At 47.9% G+C, this 17,084-nt stretch overlaps 1 protein-coding gene across 5 annotated transcripts in view; it reads right to left on the bottom strand.

Annotated features, from left to right (window-relative positions):
• The window catches only part of rabggta (Rab geranylgeranyltransferase subunit alpha), a 34,288-nt gene extending 19,544 nt beyond the window's left edge, over positions 1-14,744 (bottom strand). Inside the window, exons 1-2 of one of the 5 annotated variants that reach the window (XM_029750973.1) lie at positions 14,511-14,744; positions 30-216 (exon numbers count right to left, since the gene is read on the bottom strand). The gene's annotated coding sequence lies outside the window, so the exon portion shown is untranslated. Of the gene's footprint in view, positions 1-29; positions 270-494; positions 1,035-6,071; positions 6,164-14,510 lie in introns of those variants that run through there. The other 4 variants (XM_029750974.1, XM_029750971.1, XM_029750972.1 and 1 more) reach the window with 4 other exon arrangements.
• Between the last annotated feature and the right edge of the window lie 2,340 nt (positions 14,745-17,084).

The raw sequence follows: 17,084 nt of genomic DNA, 5'->3' as shown, positions 1-17,084 counted from the left end.
CGGGATCGCTGAGAAACTGAGCTACTAACCTTCGTAGGGCCTCCCACAGTAGCAGGACTCTGCTCCAGCAGTTCGTGAATCTGGTGGGGCAGAAGCAGGAGTCATTTCAGTGGTGCTTCTGAGAGGAAGCTGTGAGTCGGCTGGGACGGGCAGTGTCGTTTCGGTCCCTGCCACAGAAGTGCGCCCTCAAAGCTGGTCAACATGGTGCCTGTGAACCTGACCATCAAATCAAATTTTATTGGTCACATACACATGTTAACAGATGTTATTGCGGGTGTAGTGAAATGCTTGTGCTTCTAGTTCCGACAGTGCAGCAATATCTAACAAGTAATATCTAACAATTTCACAACATATAACCAGTACACAAAAATCTAAGTAAGGAATGTAAGACTATTTTAATATATGGACGAGCAATGTCCTCAGGCCTCAGGTAGCCGACACCTGGTGCATTCCTGTATGCAATCTTTAAGTTACAATTAAATACTAAAATGTACTTATGTGTCCAGAGACTCTGCATGACACCGGACCTGTGGCCTGCTCCACCACAGCAGGCAGCCATCTGGTTCATCCTACAACACTGTGGACAAACACAGTCTCCATTGGTTGGAACTGCCTGAATGTTTCCTGGTGCCTCATTCCTGTCTCTTCTTGTCTGTGGCGCATATCCTCTTGGAGATCAGTCAAGTGCAGTTGTCAGCCGACGACCCATCAGCAGCTATGCAGGGCTCTTCCCTGTGGCTGAGTTGGGGGTTGTGTGTTGGGCTAGTAGGAACCTGGCAAAGCGTGTCTGACAGTGCCCTGCTGCAATCGTCTTCAGTGCGTCATGGTGGTTTGCACCATCCTTTCAGCCTGTACATTTGAGGAGGGGTGGTATGGTGCTGTCACATGTCGGTCAGCTGTTATCAGCGTCTGTAAAAGTTGTGTCAGAGGGAGTTGAGAGCCCCCTCTAAAAAAATAGCTGCATGCAGATTCCCTGAAGTCCAAATGATGGAACACCAGCTGAGACAGACAAAAGCTGTTGTCTGCTTCAGTAAAAGTTGTGTCAGTGGGAGTTGAGTGCCCTCTGCAGGAACATTTCTGCATGCAGATTCCCCGAAGTCCAAATGACGCAACACCAGCTGAGACAGACAAAACAGTTATCAGCGTCAATAAAAGTTTTGTCAGCGGGAGTAGTCAGTCTCAGTAGAAGTTGAGTCAGTGGGAGTTGAATTGAGTTTTTATTTCATTTAAAGGATTTATGCTTATTTAAAATCTGAAAATTATATACAGTGCATTCGGAAAGTATTCAGACCCCTTGACTTTTTCCACATTTTGTTACGTTACAGCCTTATTCTAAAAATGTACCGTTTTTTTTTTTTTTTATCACCATCAAACTACACACAATACCCCATAATGACAAAGGAAAAACAGGTTTTAAGATTTTTTTGCAAATGTATGGAAATAAATGAAAATATCACGTTTACATAAGTATTCAGACCCTTTACTCAGTACTTCGTTGAATAACTTTTGGCAGTGATTACAGTCTTGAGCCTTCTTTGGGAATGACTTATGTGTTTTCATGACTGTGTGTGTAACCGATGTGAAATGGCTAGTTAGTTAGCGGTGGTGCGCGCTAATAGCGTTTCAATCGGTGACGTCACTCGCTCTGAGACTTGAAGTAGGGTTTCGCCTTGCGTCGCAAGGGCCGTGGCTCTTGTGGCGCGATGGGTAACGATGCTTCGGTGGGTGTCAGTTGTTGATGTGTGCAAGGGTCCCTGGTTCGAGCCCGGGTTGGGGTGAAGAGAGGGACGGACCCTACACTGTTACATTGATGCTGTTGACCCGGATCATTGGTTGCTGCGGAAAAGGAGGAGGTCAAAGGGGGGGTGAGTGTAACCGATGTGAAATGGCTAGTTAGTTAGCGGTGGTGCGCGCTAATAGCGTTTCAATCGGTGACGTCACTCGCTCTGAGACTTGAAGTAGGGTTTCCCCTTGTGTCGCAAGGGCTGCGGCTTTTGTGGCGCGATGGGTAACGATGCTTCGGTGGGTGTCAGTTGTTGATGTGTGCAAGGGTCCCTGGTTCGAGCCCGGGTAGGGGCGAAGAGAGTTGTCCTGTTGAAAGGTGAACCTGCTCTGGAGCAGGTTTTCATCAAGGATCTCTCTGTACTTTGCTCCGTTCATCTTTCCCTCGATCCTGACTAGTCTCCCAGTAACTGCAGCTGAAAAACATCCCCACAGTCGATGCTGCCCCCACCATTCTTCACCGTAGGGATGGTGCCAGGTTTCCTCCAGATGTGACACTTGGCATTCAGACCAAAGAGTTCAATCTTGGTTTCATCAGACCAGAGAATCTTGTTTCTCATGGTCTGAAAGTTCTTTAGGTGCCTTTTGGCAAATACCAAGCGAGCTGTCATGTGTCTTTTACTGAGGAGTGGCTTCCGTCTGGCCATTCTACCATAAAGGCCTGATTGATGGAGGGCTGCAGAGATGGTAGTCCTTCTGGAAGTTTCCCCCATCTCCACAGAGGAACTCTGGAGCTCTGTCAGAGTGACCATCGGGTTCTTGGTCACGTCCCTGACTAAGGCCTTTCTCCCCCGATTGCTCAGTTTGGCTGGGCGGCCAGCTCTAGGAAGAGTCTTGGTGGTTCAAAACTTCTTCCATTTAGGAATGATGGAGCCCACTGTGTTCTTGGGGACCTTCAATGCTGCAGAAATGTTTTGGTACCCTTCCCCAGATCTGTGTCTCGACACAACCCTGTCTCGGAGCTCCACGGACAATTCCTTCGACCTCATGGCTTGGTTTTTGCTCTGACATACACTGTCAACTGTAGGACCTTATATAGACAGGTGTGTGCCTTTCCATATCATGTCCAATCAATTTAATTTACCCCAGGTGGACCAATCAAGTTGTAGAAACATCTCAAGGATGATCAATCGAAACAGGGTGACCTGAGCTCAATTTCAAGTCTCATAGCAAAGGGTCTGAATACTTATGCAAATGAGGTATTTATGTTTTTTATATTAAATACATTTGTAAAAACCTGTTTTCGCTTTGTCGTTATGGGGTATTGTGTGTAGATTGATGAGGAAAACATTTTATTTAATCCATTTTAGAATAAGGCTGTCACATAACAAAATGTGGAAAAGGTCAAGGGGTCTGGATACTTTCTGATTGCGACTGTATAGATTGATTGAATGTTATCATTCTTACATATATATATCTTGTTATCAGATGATGTCGTTCCAAAACGTTGCATCCTGCTGAATGCACCCCTGGTCTGTTTGCAAGGCAGGCGATCACGTGTTTGCGATCAGAGGACCGCTAGGAGAGTAATAATTATATTATGATTATGCTACCACCTTTCAGTGACGTATGTGGTTACTGATGATATGTCAGTAAGATGCTGAAGATGTCCAAAAGAAGAATACCATTCCTTGTAATAAAGACTACATTTTTATAGACGCATCCAGCTGCAGTCCCGCAGCATGGCATGTCACTAAAACGGTGATGTCATCAAAAAACTGGCCTCTTATTAAAGGGTCAATCTGGAGTTGTTACATCCATTTTTCAATTTATAAAGTCATGATATTGTAGTGAACGGCGGGGCGGGGAATAGAACCCAGGTTGCTGGCTTGGAAGGCGAACACAGTTTCACTGATCTTAGGAGCAGAAAGTATTTTTGTCTGCAGTTTTCGGTTTGGCTATTTGTTTCAAGTGTATGTGGTGGTTCTAGCTTGTATGGCGCCCTGGGCGAACCCCACCTTCAGCACCCGGACCCGGGGGTGGGTTCAATATGCCGCCCGTACCGAAATAAATCTCTTTGTCAAAATTCGTCATCACTCCCATGTCTTATTCGACTAGTATTTTTGAAAGTGTAGGATAATAATTCAGCCATAGTTTGTTTATTGCTTTCCAACATTTTACTCCCTCCTCTATGTTTAATATAACACACACACATTAATTATTAATTTCGTTTGCCTATCTTGACATGAAGTTTGATCTATAGAAAGTATTTGACTCTGATGTGTGCAACAGAAAGTATTTGACTCTAGGGGGAGAATTCTGGCAGGGGGGAGATTTTCGGCACAACACCGGCACTCGGTCAGACACTATTTGGCACGTGTCCCTACCCTTATGAAAAAGATTGCAGTCAGAGTGCAGTATAACTGCAGTAGTTATTCTGTAATTACTGCGTCCACATTACCACAGTTGACTGCAGTTACTGCAGTTTCAAAACTGCAATCTTTTTTGGTAAGGGTATCGCTTCATATTATCGCATGCATGACTGGGTTCGACGCAAAGGAAACGTCTAATTTTATCATACAAATCGCATTACATAATGCATGGTTGGGTTCTACATACATGTATACATAGAATTTCATCTAAGCATACCATCGTGCCATGCTTTATTGAAAATGTGTATATAATACTTTCCATTACAGCATAATCTCACTTTTGTTCTATTCTTCACATATATCTATTTTACATCTAATTAGTCCCGTGTAGGTTAGTTGGTAGAGCATGATGCAAGCGCCAGGGTTGTGGGTTCGATTCCCATGGGGGACCATTACGAAAAAATATGAACATGTATTCACTCACTACTGCAAGTCGCTCTGAATAAGAGTGTCTAGTAAATGCAATTATTAATTGTGTTCAATCTTTAGATCCAATTGTTGCTTCGTTGTGTCCATTCTCCCTGGTAAGTAACATTGTATTTTTGGAGGGTTCCCATGCCAGCAGCCCCGCATAGGGCTTTATTGTTAATTCGGTTTATCCTGTACTCTATTGAAATGTAGTTTACGAAGATTCAATCGGGAAGGCTGGTCCAAATGCTTATTTAACTTCATCCAGTAAGCATAACCTAATTCACTTTGTTTCCTATTCTACTGACATAGTGGGAATGAATACAAACTTCATCGATTCCACTCCTTCATCAAAACAAGCAGTGAACATTTGAAATTCACCCTCACATTGATTAAGAGGGATGGAGGGAGGAATTCCCTGTTATGCGGAGACAGCTTCCATCCTACACCCCTAAAAAAGAAAAAAAGAGCCTCCCCATTAGCCAATACAGTTGCATACATAGGATTTGTAGTACACAGAGTGACTATGACAAATAAACCGACCATCTGGATGAGCGTTTCAGACAGCGGGGTTACGCAGAGGAATGGCTGCATGACGCAAGGTAATGTTATAAAAATATCCCCCAGGATAACAGTCTCACGCCCAAACCTCCCCGCCCTGCTGACCAACGCATTTAATGCTTCCTTCAGTACTCCCCACTTGGTAAACAGTTCAACCACATAATTAAAAAAACACTGATACATCTTGAGCACTGATCCACAAGTGCAAAAGACGTTTAAAGAACACCCGCGGGTAGTCTTCAGATGCGCCCCCAACATCAGTCAAATGGTGATGAGGTCTGATCTTCCACCAGTGCTACGCAGTACCTTTCTAGACAATGTGCCGGACGGTTACTAGATGTGGCGGATGCACAGTGTAACTTCACGAACAAATGCAAAATATTCAATCACCCTATTATGGGCAAGGCCATTAAGATTAATGTGATATACCTGATCAGGTGTATTTGTGGTCTATGCTATGAAGGAAAAAGAAAACGAGCTCTGAAAACAAGGTTAGCAGAACACAGGAACGTTTTATCAGGACCCTTGACCAGAGAAACCCTGTGGCTGTGCATTTCATGGAGGCTCATCACAACATTAGCTCTTTGAGATACATTGGCATCGAACATGTTAAGACTCCTAGAAGGGGCTGAGATACAGATAATCTATTATTGAGGAGACTAAAAGCATTGTATTGGATTCACCTTTTATGTGCCATGTCTCCAAGAGGTCTGAACCAAGTTTGATATCAGACCATTTCTTACCTGAATATGTTCCTTTACTTTGATTTGTCTTGCCTTCCAGGTTACCCACTTGGTCATTTTGTAAATGTGTATTATTTTCTGGAACCATTACCTGTACCCATCTCATTCTTATTTAATTATTAGAGATATCCAAATGTTTTTTTCCACCCACCATACGTCTTATCCGCAATGGTCATGTGAGGTGAAATGTGTATATTGTAATTACCTGGCTAGACCATAAAGGAACAATTGTCCAGTCGGAGGTTTGAGTTTACGAATTCACAGATTATTAACCCAACTCCACACAGGCTACTGTTTGGCTGTAGCCCACTCCAAATAAATGAAAGATACCCATATATAACAACCGTGACCTTCTCTTGTGAAGACCAGACGTAAGAGAGCAAATGGTCATAACTTGCAATGCTCCATCCCCCTGCCACCAGTGAGCTGAGATAAGGCGGAGCTTTACCTAGCATAGACTTATAGATGACCAGGAGCCAGTGGGTCTGGCGATGAATATGTAGCGAGGGCCAGCCGACTAGAGCATGGTACGAGGCCAGACCCAGGAAGCTCTTCAGCTGATGCTGGTTGGTGGGTGTGGGCCAGTCTCGGACACCCCCACCTTGTCGTCCATGGTGCTGATACCCTCCTTCCCCACTCGGTGGCCCAAGAAGGACACATCTCTCCTCATGAAGTGGCACTTCTCGGGGTGGAGCGTCAGGCCTGAGGCAGCCACCCTCTCCAGCACACGCCTTAGCGCCCCCAGGGCTGACTGGAAGGAGCTGCCCTGGGCCAGTATGTTGTTGAGGTATACCAGACACTCCTGTCAGAGGATGCCATCCAGCACCCTGTCCATCAAACGCTCAAAAGCAGCTGGAGCGTTGCACAGGCCCGAAGCACAGGACCTTGAACTGCCAGTGTCCTCTGTTAGTGGAGAATGCAGTATTGGCTGGGGTATGAGTCCTTCCTGGTTACCTCATTCAGCCGCCTGTCTACAGGTCTAACTGGCAGCCTGTGCTCCTAAGAAAGTCCAACACCAGGATACAAGGGTCCCACACAGGATGAGGCACAGTCCTGCCCCCTACTGTCAGAGTCATTATTCCCACCCTTCATGGGTGCCAGCTCACTTGTGACTGTGCGGAGCAGCAAAGTTGTGGGCTCAAACTGAGTCCAACCTAGCACTATACCTGGCCTCACGAGGGTTACTGTGGACCCAGTGTCCACCAGGGCAGAGCAGGGCACCCCCTCCACAGTGACATGACAAAAGTCCCCAACACAGGTCCGGCCCACCACAACAGGCTCCATACGCTTGCCCTCGTCTGCTTCTGGGGGAGATTTGCTCCCTGGTCCATGTCAGTGGGCTCCTCCTGAAGATGGTGGTGGTTGGGAAAGAGAGCCAGGGGTTCGCACTGCCCCGTTATGCAGACCCTGAGCCGTTTCCTTGAGTTCTAGGGGACATGGGGCAATCCCGGCGCAGATGGGCTGGCCACACCCCCAGCAGACCCTGGGACCAGGGAATGTGTTTCGTGTTGCCTGTAACGACACAGCACGAATGAGTTCAGTAATTCCAGCCACCCATGCATGCTTTTCTGGGCTGCTCTGCCCCCCAGCCCGCACATTGGGTCTGTCTCCCTGCACTCCCACCGAAGCCCCAGCTGAAGCCCCCGCCCACACGAGCTCCCTTTCCAAAGCCATCTCTAAGGCTATCTGCAATGACTCAGGATGAGCCAGCTGGCTCTGTATGCGCAGCTCCGCAGGAGAGAGTGCCTGTTTGAACTGGTCTCATGCTAGCTCGCAATGCACGGAGGGGGGCTTGTGAGGATATGCTTGCCAAGACAGGCTCTCAATGTCATTAGCTAGCACCCGTAGTCGCTCTCCAGGCTGACTGCGTCCATTCTCAGTTCTGAGCGCAGCAGCCCGGTCTATACACACTGTCCAAAGCCCCTCAGTGCTCGCACTAAAGCCCCATAATCCCATCTGTCCTCGGGTCTAATCAATTTCATACAGGACAGAGCATTATCCGTGAGGCACAAAGTCAATTGCAGTGCCCTATCTTCATTCGACCACCCCCCAAAATGAGCTACCAGTTCAAACTGAGAATGATAAGCTTCCCAATCCGCCTTACCGGAGTACTTCAGGGTCTTAATAGATATGGACGCAATCGGGAACTGGGCGCCGCCATGTTTGTTCACATCCTGAGCCCCAGATTCCTCGTCCCGCAGCGTCGACGTCACCCCTTCGGTCCGCCCACCAGAATCCGCACTAAGCACAATCGACAAAGCACTCATGCCCGCTTCAGCCGCCATCATTCTAGCGGTCTCCCTCAAGCGGCCTCTGTGCTCCAATGCCCTGGTGATCTCCTCAGCCAGATCCTCCGACGTCCATGCACACGCACTTCCTTGGCCATAATTGTCCCCTACCTCCACCTTCACTTTAGGATTTATCTGGTATGAAGGTAAGATCCAGATGCAGACACGTCGAATTAACAATGGTTTAATAATCCAACAGGGGCAGGCAATAGACAGGTCAAGGCAGGTAGGGGTCAGTAAACCAGAGTTGGGGCAACAGTACCGGACGGCAGGCAGGCTCAGGGTCAGGGTAGGCAGAGGTCAATAATCGAGAGGTGGGGCAAAGGTAGAGGTTGGCAGGCAGGCTCAGGGGCAGGCAGAGTGGTCAGGCAAGTGCAGCAGCGTCAGGACAGGCAAGGGTCAAAACCAGGAGGGCGAGAATAAGAGAGACTGGAAAAGCAGGAGCTAAGAACAAAAATGCTGGTTGACTTGAAAAACAAGACGAACTGGCAACAGACAAACAGAAAACACAGGTATAAATATACAGGGGATAATGGGGAAGATGGGTGACACCTGGAGGGGGTGGAGGCAATCACAAAGACAGGTGAAACAGATCAGGGTGTGACCGGATTCCCTCGAAGCATTTTCAATCCCCGTTCTCACGTACGTTAGCTAGCCACGGTAGTCAGCTAGCTAGCTGGCTAACTTTTATCTACGTTTTTACTTCTGACACCAATGTAATGACCTGGCTAGATCATAAAGGAACAATTGTCCAGACTGAGAATTGAGCCAAATGAAAGATACCTGTATAAAACAACTGTGACCTCTTGTGAAGACCAGACGTAAGAGAGAGAACAATAGCTAAACGGTCTTAACTTGCAATGATCCATCCCCCTGCAAACCCCCCCTGCCCCATCAGAACAGTCCAGGCATTCCCATGATTGGCAGATAGCAGGTTGATTGGTATGTCGGACTCCGCGAACACTGAGTACTAGTAAGTACAACACAACCAACTAACAGCATAACACATGACCCACAGCTGTCTGTGCGGGTCGCTACAATATTTTGGGATGCGAACACTTAGTGTGTTTGACCTGACGAAGATCCATTTCGGATCAAAACTTTTCAATAAGGCGGTGAATTGGGAGCTTTAACACTGTGCGGGCCTGCTTGTTCTATACTATTATTTTTTATTAGCCCAGCACCTATGTTTTTAAGGATGTGCGTATGACCACAAACCTTTCTAATGAATACAAACGTATCATGAGCATTTTTTATTATTTTTTTTATTTCATCAATATTTAACCAGGTAAGCTAGTTGAGAACAAGTTCTCATTTACACCTGCATCCTGGCCAAGATAAAGCAAAGCAGTGCGACAGAAAGAACAACACAGAGTTACACATGGAATAAATAAGCTTACAGTCAATAACACAACAGAAAAAAAGAAAGTCTATATACAGTGTGTGCAATGGCATGAGGAGGTAAGGCAATAAAATAGGCCATAATAGCAAAGTAATTACAATTTAGCAGATTATCATGAGTGATAGATGAGCAGATGATGATGAGCAGATGTTGTGTAAGGAGTGATACTGGTGTGCAAAAGAGCAGCAAAGTAAATAAAAACAATATGTGGGATGAGGTAGGTAGATTGGGTGGGCTATTTACAGATGGACTATGTACAGCTGCAGCGATCGGATAGCTGATGTTTAAAGTTAGTGAGGGAAATGTAAGTGTCCAGCTTCAGCGATTTTTGCAATTCGTTCCAGTCACTGGCAGAGAACTGGAAGGAAAGGCGGCCAAAGCAGGTGTTGGCTTTGGGGATGACCAGTGAGATATACCTGCTGGAGCACATGCTACGGGTGGGTGTTGTTATCGTGACAAGTGAGATGAGATAAGGCGGAGCTTTACCTAGCATAGACTTATAGATGACCTGGAGCCAGTGGGTCTGGCAACGAATATGTAGCGAGGGCCAGCCGACTAGAGCATACAGGTCGCAGTGGTGGGTGGTATAAGGCGCTTTGGTAACAAAATGGATGGCACTGTGATAGACTGCATTCAGTTTGCTGAGTAGAGTATTGGAAGCTATTTTATAGATGACATCGCCGAAGTCGAGGATCGGTAGGATAGTCATTTTACTAGGGTAAGTTTGGCGTCATGAGTGAAGGAGGCTTTGTTGCGAAATAGAAAGCTGATTCTAGATTTGCTTTTGGATTGGAGATGTTTGATATGAGTCTGGAAGGAGAGTTTACAGTCTAGCCAGACACCTAGGTATTTGTAGTTGTCCACATATTCTAGGTCAGAACCGTCCAGAGTAGTGATGCGAGTCGGGCGGGCGGGTGCGGGCAGCGAACGGTTGAAAAGCATGCATTTGGTCTTACTAGCGTTTAAGAGCAGTTGGAGGCCACGGAAGGAGTGTTGTATGGCATTGAAGCTCGTTTGGAGGTTAGTTAACACAGTGTCCAAAGAAGGGCCAGATGTATACAGAATGGTGTCATCTGCGTAGAGGTGGATCAGGGAATCACCAGCAGCAAGAGTGACATCGTTGATATATACAGAGAAAAGAGTTGGCCTGAGAATTGAACCCTGTGGCACCCCCATAGAGACTGCCAGAGGTCCGGACAATAGGCCCTTCGATTTGACACACTGAACTCTGTCTGCGAAGCTGTTGGTGAACCAGGCGAGGCAGTCATTTGAGAAACCAAGGCTATTGAGTCTGCCGATAAGAATACGGTGATTGACAGAGTCGAAAGCCTTGGCCAGATCGATGAAGACGGCTGCACAGTACTGTCTTTTATCGATGGCAGTTATGATATCGTTTAGTACCTTGAGCGCGGCTGAGGTGCACCCATGACCAGCTCAGAAACCGGATTGCACAGCGGAGAAGGTACGGTGGGATTCAAAATGGTCAGTGATCTGTTTATTAACTTGGCTTTCGAAGACTTTAGAAAGGCAGGGCAGGATGGATATAGGTCTGTAACAGTTTGGGTCTAGAGTGTCACCCCCTTTGAAGAGGGGGATGACTGCGGCAGCTTTCCAATCTTTAGGGATCTCGGACGATACGAAAGAGAGGTTGAACAGACTGGTAATAGGGGTTGCAACAATGGCGGCGGATAATTTTAGAAAGAGGTGGTCCAGATTGTCTAGCCCAGCTGATTTGTACGGGTCCAGGTTTTGCAGCTCTTTCAGAATATCTGCTATCTGGATGTGGGTGAAGGAGAAGCTGGGGAGGCTCGGGCAAGTAGCTGCGGGGGGTGCGGAGCTGTTGGCCGGGGTTGGGGTAGCCAGGAGGAAAGTATGGCCAGCCGTAGAGAAATGCTTATTGAAATTTTAGATTATCATGTATTTATCGGTGGTGACCGTGTTACCTAGCCTCAGTGCAGTGGGCAGCTGGGAGGAGGTGCTCTTGTTCTCCATGGACTTTACAGTGTCACAAAACTTTTTGGAGTTAGAGCTACAGGATGCACATTTTTGTTTGAAAAAGATAGCCTTTGCTTTCCTGACTGACTGTGTGTATTGGTTCCTGACTTCCCTGAACAGTTGCATATCGCGGGGACTATTCGATGCTATTGCAGTCCACCACAGGATGTTTTTGTGCTGGTCAAGGGCAGTCAGGTCTGGAGTGAACCAAGGGCTATATCTGTTCTTAGTTCTACATTTTTTTAAAGGGGCATGCTTATTTAAGATGGTGAGGAAATTACCTTTAAAGAACGACTAGGCATCCTCGACTGATGGGATGAGGTCAATATCCTTCCAGGAAACCCAGGCCAGGTCCTGCTCGCAGAAGTGTTTTAGGGAGTGTTTGATAATGATGAGGGGTGGTCGTTTGACCGCGGACCCATAGCGGATGCAGGCAATGAGGCAGCGATCGCTGAGATCCTGATTGAAAACAGCAGAGGTGTATTTGGAGGGCAAGTTGGTCAGGAGAATATCTATGAGGGTGCCCATGTTTACGGATTTAGTGTTGTACCTGGTGGTTTCCTTGACAATTTGTGTGAGATTGAGGGCATCTAGCTTAGATTGTAGGACTGCTGGGGTGTTAAGCATATCCCAGTTTAGGTCACCTAACAGAACGAACTCTGAAGATAGATGGGGGGCAATCAATTCACATAGGGTGTCCAGGGCACAGCTGGGAGCTGAGGGGGGGTCTATAACAGGCGGCAACAGTGAGACTTATTTCTGGAGAGATTAATTTTTTTAATTAGAAGCTCGAATTGTTTGGGCATAGACCTGGAAAGTATGACAGAACTTTGCAAACTATCTCTGCAGTAGATTGCAACTCCTCCCCCTTTGGCAGTTCTATCTTGATGGAAAATGTTGTAGTTAGGTATGGAAATCTCAGAATTTTTGGTGGCCTTCCTAAGCCAGGATTCAGACACGGCAAGGACATCAGGGTTGGCGGAGTGTGCTAAAGCAGTGAGTAAAACAAACATAGGGAGGAGGCTTCTGATGTTAACATGCATGAAACCAAGGCTTTTTCGATTAGAGGTCAACAAATGAGAGTGCCTGGGGACACGCAGGGCCTGGGTTAGCCTCCACATCACCCAAGGACCAGAGGATTAGTAGGGTGAGGGTACGGCTAAAGGCTAGCAAAACTGGTTGTCTAGTGCGTTGGAGACAGAGAATAAAAGGAGCAGATTTCTGGGTGTGGTAGAATAGATTCAGGGCATAATGTGCAGACAGGGGTATGGTGGGGTGCGGGTACAGTGGAGGTAAGCCCAGGCACTGAGTGATGATAAGAGAGGTTGCATCTCTGGACACGCTGGTTATACTGGGTGAGGTCACCGCATGTGTGGGAGGTGGGACAAAGGAGGTATCTGAGGCATGCACAGTGGGACTAGGGGCTCCGCAGTAAACTAAAACAAGGATAACTATCCTAAACAACAGTATACAAGGCATATTGACATTTGAGAGAGACATAAAGCGAGACATAAAGCAATCACAGGTGTTGATTGGGAGAGCCAGCTAAGACAACAACGGGTAAGACAACAACAGCTAATCAGCTAAGACAACAACAACAGGTAAAATGGCGATGAATGGGCAGAGAGGGTCGGTTAACTACACACAGGGCCTGAGTTCGGGGCTAGGGCCGACAGATAAACAAAGGTAAACAAAGTGGAATACCATGATAAATGAACAGTCCAGCAGGCATCAGCTATGTAGCCAAGTGATCATAGGGTCCAGTGTACAGCAATAGATGGAACAGGGAAGCCGCGGGGTAGTTGTTCCTATGCTAGCACGCGGGAGACACGGCGTTTAAAGTTAGCAGGCCGGGGTAAGGAGAAGCGTCTGCTCTGACGTCCGGCAAAGGCCGGTTGAAGGCACAGCGGATGGAATTACGTCTGCGGACCAGTCGTGGTGGTGCGGCGGGGCGCCGTGTCGACGAAGGGACCGGGCCAGATGGCGAAAGAGGTATTGTAGTTGTGGTAAGTTCGTTTGCTAGCCGGGAGATGCGCCTGGCTCAGGGCTAGCTTCGGGGCTGGGTCACTCAGTGGCAGCTAGCTAGCTGTGATGATCAGGAGTAATGGTCCAGGGTTAACGGCAGGAATCCGGTGTTGTAGTGGAGAAAAACAGTCCGAGGCTGGCAGGTATTATCCAGGCTAAAAAAAGTCTGGTGCCTGAGCAGAGGGTAAAGGCCGCTAGCAGTGGCTAACAATGACTAAATAGCTAGTAGCTAATTAGCAGGCTAGCTTTTGATGAAAGTTTTGGCTATAAGGTCTAAAAAAAATAGCGGATCCGTGTCACATTGTGTGAGGCGGGTTACCAGAAGGTATATTTAATTTAAAAATGGAAAAAGAGATTGAAAAATAAATTGGAATATATACAAAAAAGACTAAATAAAAAAAGTAAACGAGAGGACAACAAACCACGTCTGCACTGCTATGCCATCTTGGGGAAAAAAAGCCTCTTCTACTGTTTCTTCTACTCTTTTATTGTTCACTCAGTTAAGCCTGTACTCGATTGAACTGAACATGGTGTTTTCCTGCTTTTTGCACTCTTGAACTGAGTGTTGATTCCCTGTCATGCCGCTGTGTACTGTGTATCCGTTCAAAATATGCAAAGGTGAATGACTTCTGGTTGATTTGAAAGCAGTGACCTGTCATTAGTTATGCTCAGTAAGGTATAGGTACCATACAAAGGGCAGATAGTGTTGACTGTATAATATTAGAGAGAAGATAAAGTGCAGTTATTTGTGCTGTAAATTATAATGCACTGTACATTATTCATTAGTTGGTAATTATTAGTTATAGTGGGGCAACAAAGACAAAGAAACATTGTAGATTCAGTAGTAGTGGCGGTAGTCTACGCAGCACTGTAAGATCCATGTTGTATTTGTGTGTGTGTGTGTGTGTGTGTGCTTGAGAAGCCCCGTACAAACCTCCTGTAGTATGAGATCAGGCCCAAGAAGCTCTTCAGCTGATGCTGGTTGGTGGGTGTTGGCCAGTCTCGGACAACCCCCACCTTGTCGCCCATGGTGCTGATACCCTCCTTCCCCACTCGGTAGCCCAAGAAGGACACATCTCTCCTCATGAAGTGGCACTTCTTGGGGTAGAGCTTCAGGCCTGCGGCTGCCACCCTCTCCAGAGCACGCCTTAGCGCCCCCAGGGCTGACTGGAAGGAACTACACTGGGCCAGGATGTTGTTGAGGTATACCAGACACTCCTGTCAGAGGATGATCCAGCACCCTGTCCATCAAACGCTCAAAAGTAGCTGGAGCGTTGCACAGGCCCGAAGCACAGGACCTTGAACTGCCAGTGTCCTCTGTTAGTGGAGAAGGCAGTTTTGGCTCTGGCCTCTGGGGATAGGGGCACCTGCCAGTAGCCACTGCGGAGGTCTAGTGAGGAGAACCAGGAGGACCCCTTAACCAGGTCCAGCGACTTATCGATACGTGACATGGGGTTTGAGTCCTTCCTGGTTACCTCATTCAGCCGCCTGTCTACAGGTCTAACTGGCAGCCTGTGCTCCTAAGAAAGTCCAACACCAGGATACAAGGGTCCCACACAGGATGAGGCACAGTCCTGCCCCCTACTGTCAGAGTCATTATTCCCACCCTTCATGGGTGCCAGCTCACCTGTGACTGTGCGGAGCAGCAAAGTTGTCGGCTCAAACTGAGTCCAACCTAGCACTATATCTGGCCTCACTAGGGTTACTGTGGACCCAGTGTTCACCAGGGCAGAGCAGGGCACCCCCTCCACATTGACATGACAAAAGTCCCCAACACAGGTCCGGCCCACCACAACAGGCTCCATACGCTTGCCCTCGTCTGCTTCTGGGGGAGATTTGCTCCCTGGTCCGTGTCAGTGGGCTCCTCCTGAAGATGGTGGTGGTTGGGAAAGAGAGCCAGGGGTTCGCACTGCCCCGTTATGCGGACCCGAGCCAAATCCTTGAATTCTAGGGGACATGGGGCAATCCCGGCGCAGATGGGCTGGCCACACCCCCAGCAGACCCTGGGACCAGGGCATGCGTTTCGTGTTGCCTGTAGCGACACAGCACGAATGAGTTCAGTAATTTCTGCTACCCATGCATGCTCTTCTGGCTCTGGTCTGCTCTGCCCCCAGCCTGCACAGTGGGTCTGTCTCCCTGCACCCCCACCGAAGCCCCAGCTGAAGCCCCAGCCCACACGAGCTCCCTCTCCAAAGCCATCTCCAAGGCTATCTGCATTGACTCAGGATGAGCCAGATGGCTCTGTATGCGCAGCTCCGCGGGAGAGAGTGCAAGTTTGAACTGGTCTCATGCTAGCTCGCTCTGCACGGAGGGGGGCTTGTGAGGATATGCTTGCCAAGAGAGACTCTCAATGTCATTAGCTAGCACCTGTAGTGGTTCTCCAGGCTGCCTCCGTCTATTACGCAGTTCGGAGCGCAGCAGCCCGGGCTGAAAACACTGTCCAAAGACCTTCCTTAGTGCTCGCACTAAAGCCCCATAATCACGTCTGTCCTCAGGGCTAATCAATTTCATACAGGACAGAACATTATCCGTGAGGCACAAAGGGCACTGCAGTTGACTATCTTCATTCGACCACCCCCCAGAGTACTTCAGGGTCTTAACAGATATGGACGCAATTGGGAACTGGGCATCGCCATGTTTGTTTACATCCTGAGCCCCAGATTACTCGTCCCGCAGCGTCGACGTAACCCCTTCGGTCCGCCCACCAGAATCCGCACTAAGCACAATCGACAAAGCACTCATGCCCGCTTCAGCTGCCATCATTCTAGCGGTTTCCCTCAAGCGGCCTCTGTGCTCCAATGCCCTGGTGATCTCCTCAGCCAGATCATCCGATGTCCATGCACACACACTTCCTTGGCCATAATTGTCCCCTACCTCCACCTTCAATTTATCCGGTATGAAGGTAAGATCCAGATGCAGACACGTCGAATTAACAATGGTTTAATAATCCAACAGGGGCAGGCAATAGACAGGTCAAAGAAGGAAGGGATTAGTGACCAGAGGTGGGGCAATGGACGGCAGGCAGGCTCAGGGTAGGAAGAGGTCAATAATCGAGAGGTGGGGCAAAGGTACAGGTCGGCAGGCAGCATCAGGGTCAGGGGCAGGCAGAGTGGTCAGGCAGGCGCCTCAGCGTCAGGGCAGGCAAGGGTCAAAACCAGGAGGGCGAGAATAAGAGAGACTGGAAAAGCAGGAGCTAAGAACAAAAATGCTGGTTGACTTGAAAAACAAGACGGACTGGCAACAGACAAACAGAAAACACAGGTATAAATATACAGGGGATAATGGGGAAGATGGGTGACACCTGGAGGGGGTGGAGGCAATCACAAAGACAGGTGAAACAGATCAGGGTGTGACAGGATTCCCTCGAAGAATTTTCAACCACCGTTCTTACGTACGTTAGCTAGCCACGGTAGTCAGCTAGCTAGCTGGCTAACTTTTATCTATATTTTTTACTTCTGACACCAATGTAATGACCTGGCTAGATCATAAAGGAACAATTGTCCAGACA

Source organism: Salmo trutta, chromosome 4 (assembly GCF_901001165.1).
Source record: "Salmo trutta chromosome 4, fSalTru1.1, whole genome shotgun sequence".
NCBI classification, from domain to species: Eukaryota; Metazoa; Chordata; class Actinopteri; order Salmoniformes; family Salmonidae; genus Salmo; species Salmo trutta.
This window is presented reverse-complemented; position numbering and strand designations above follow the sequence as displayed.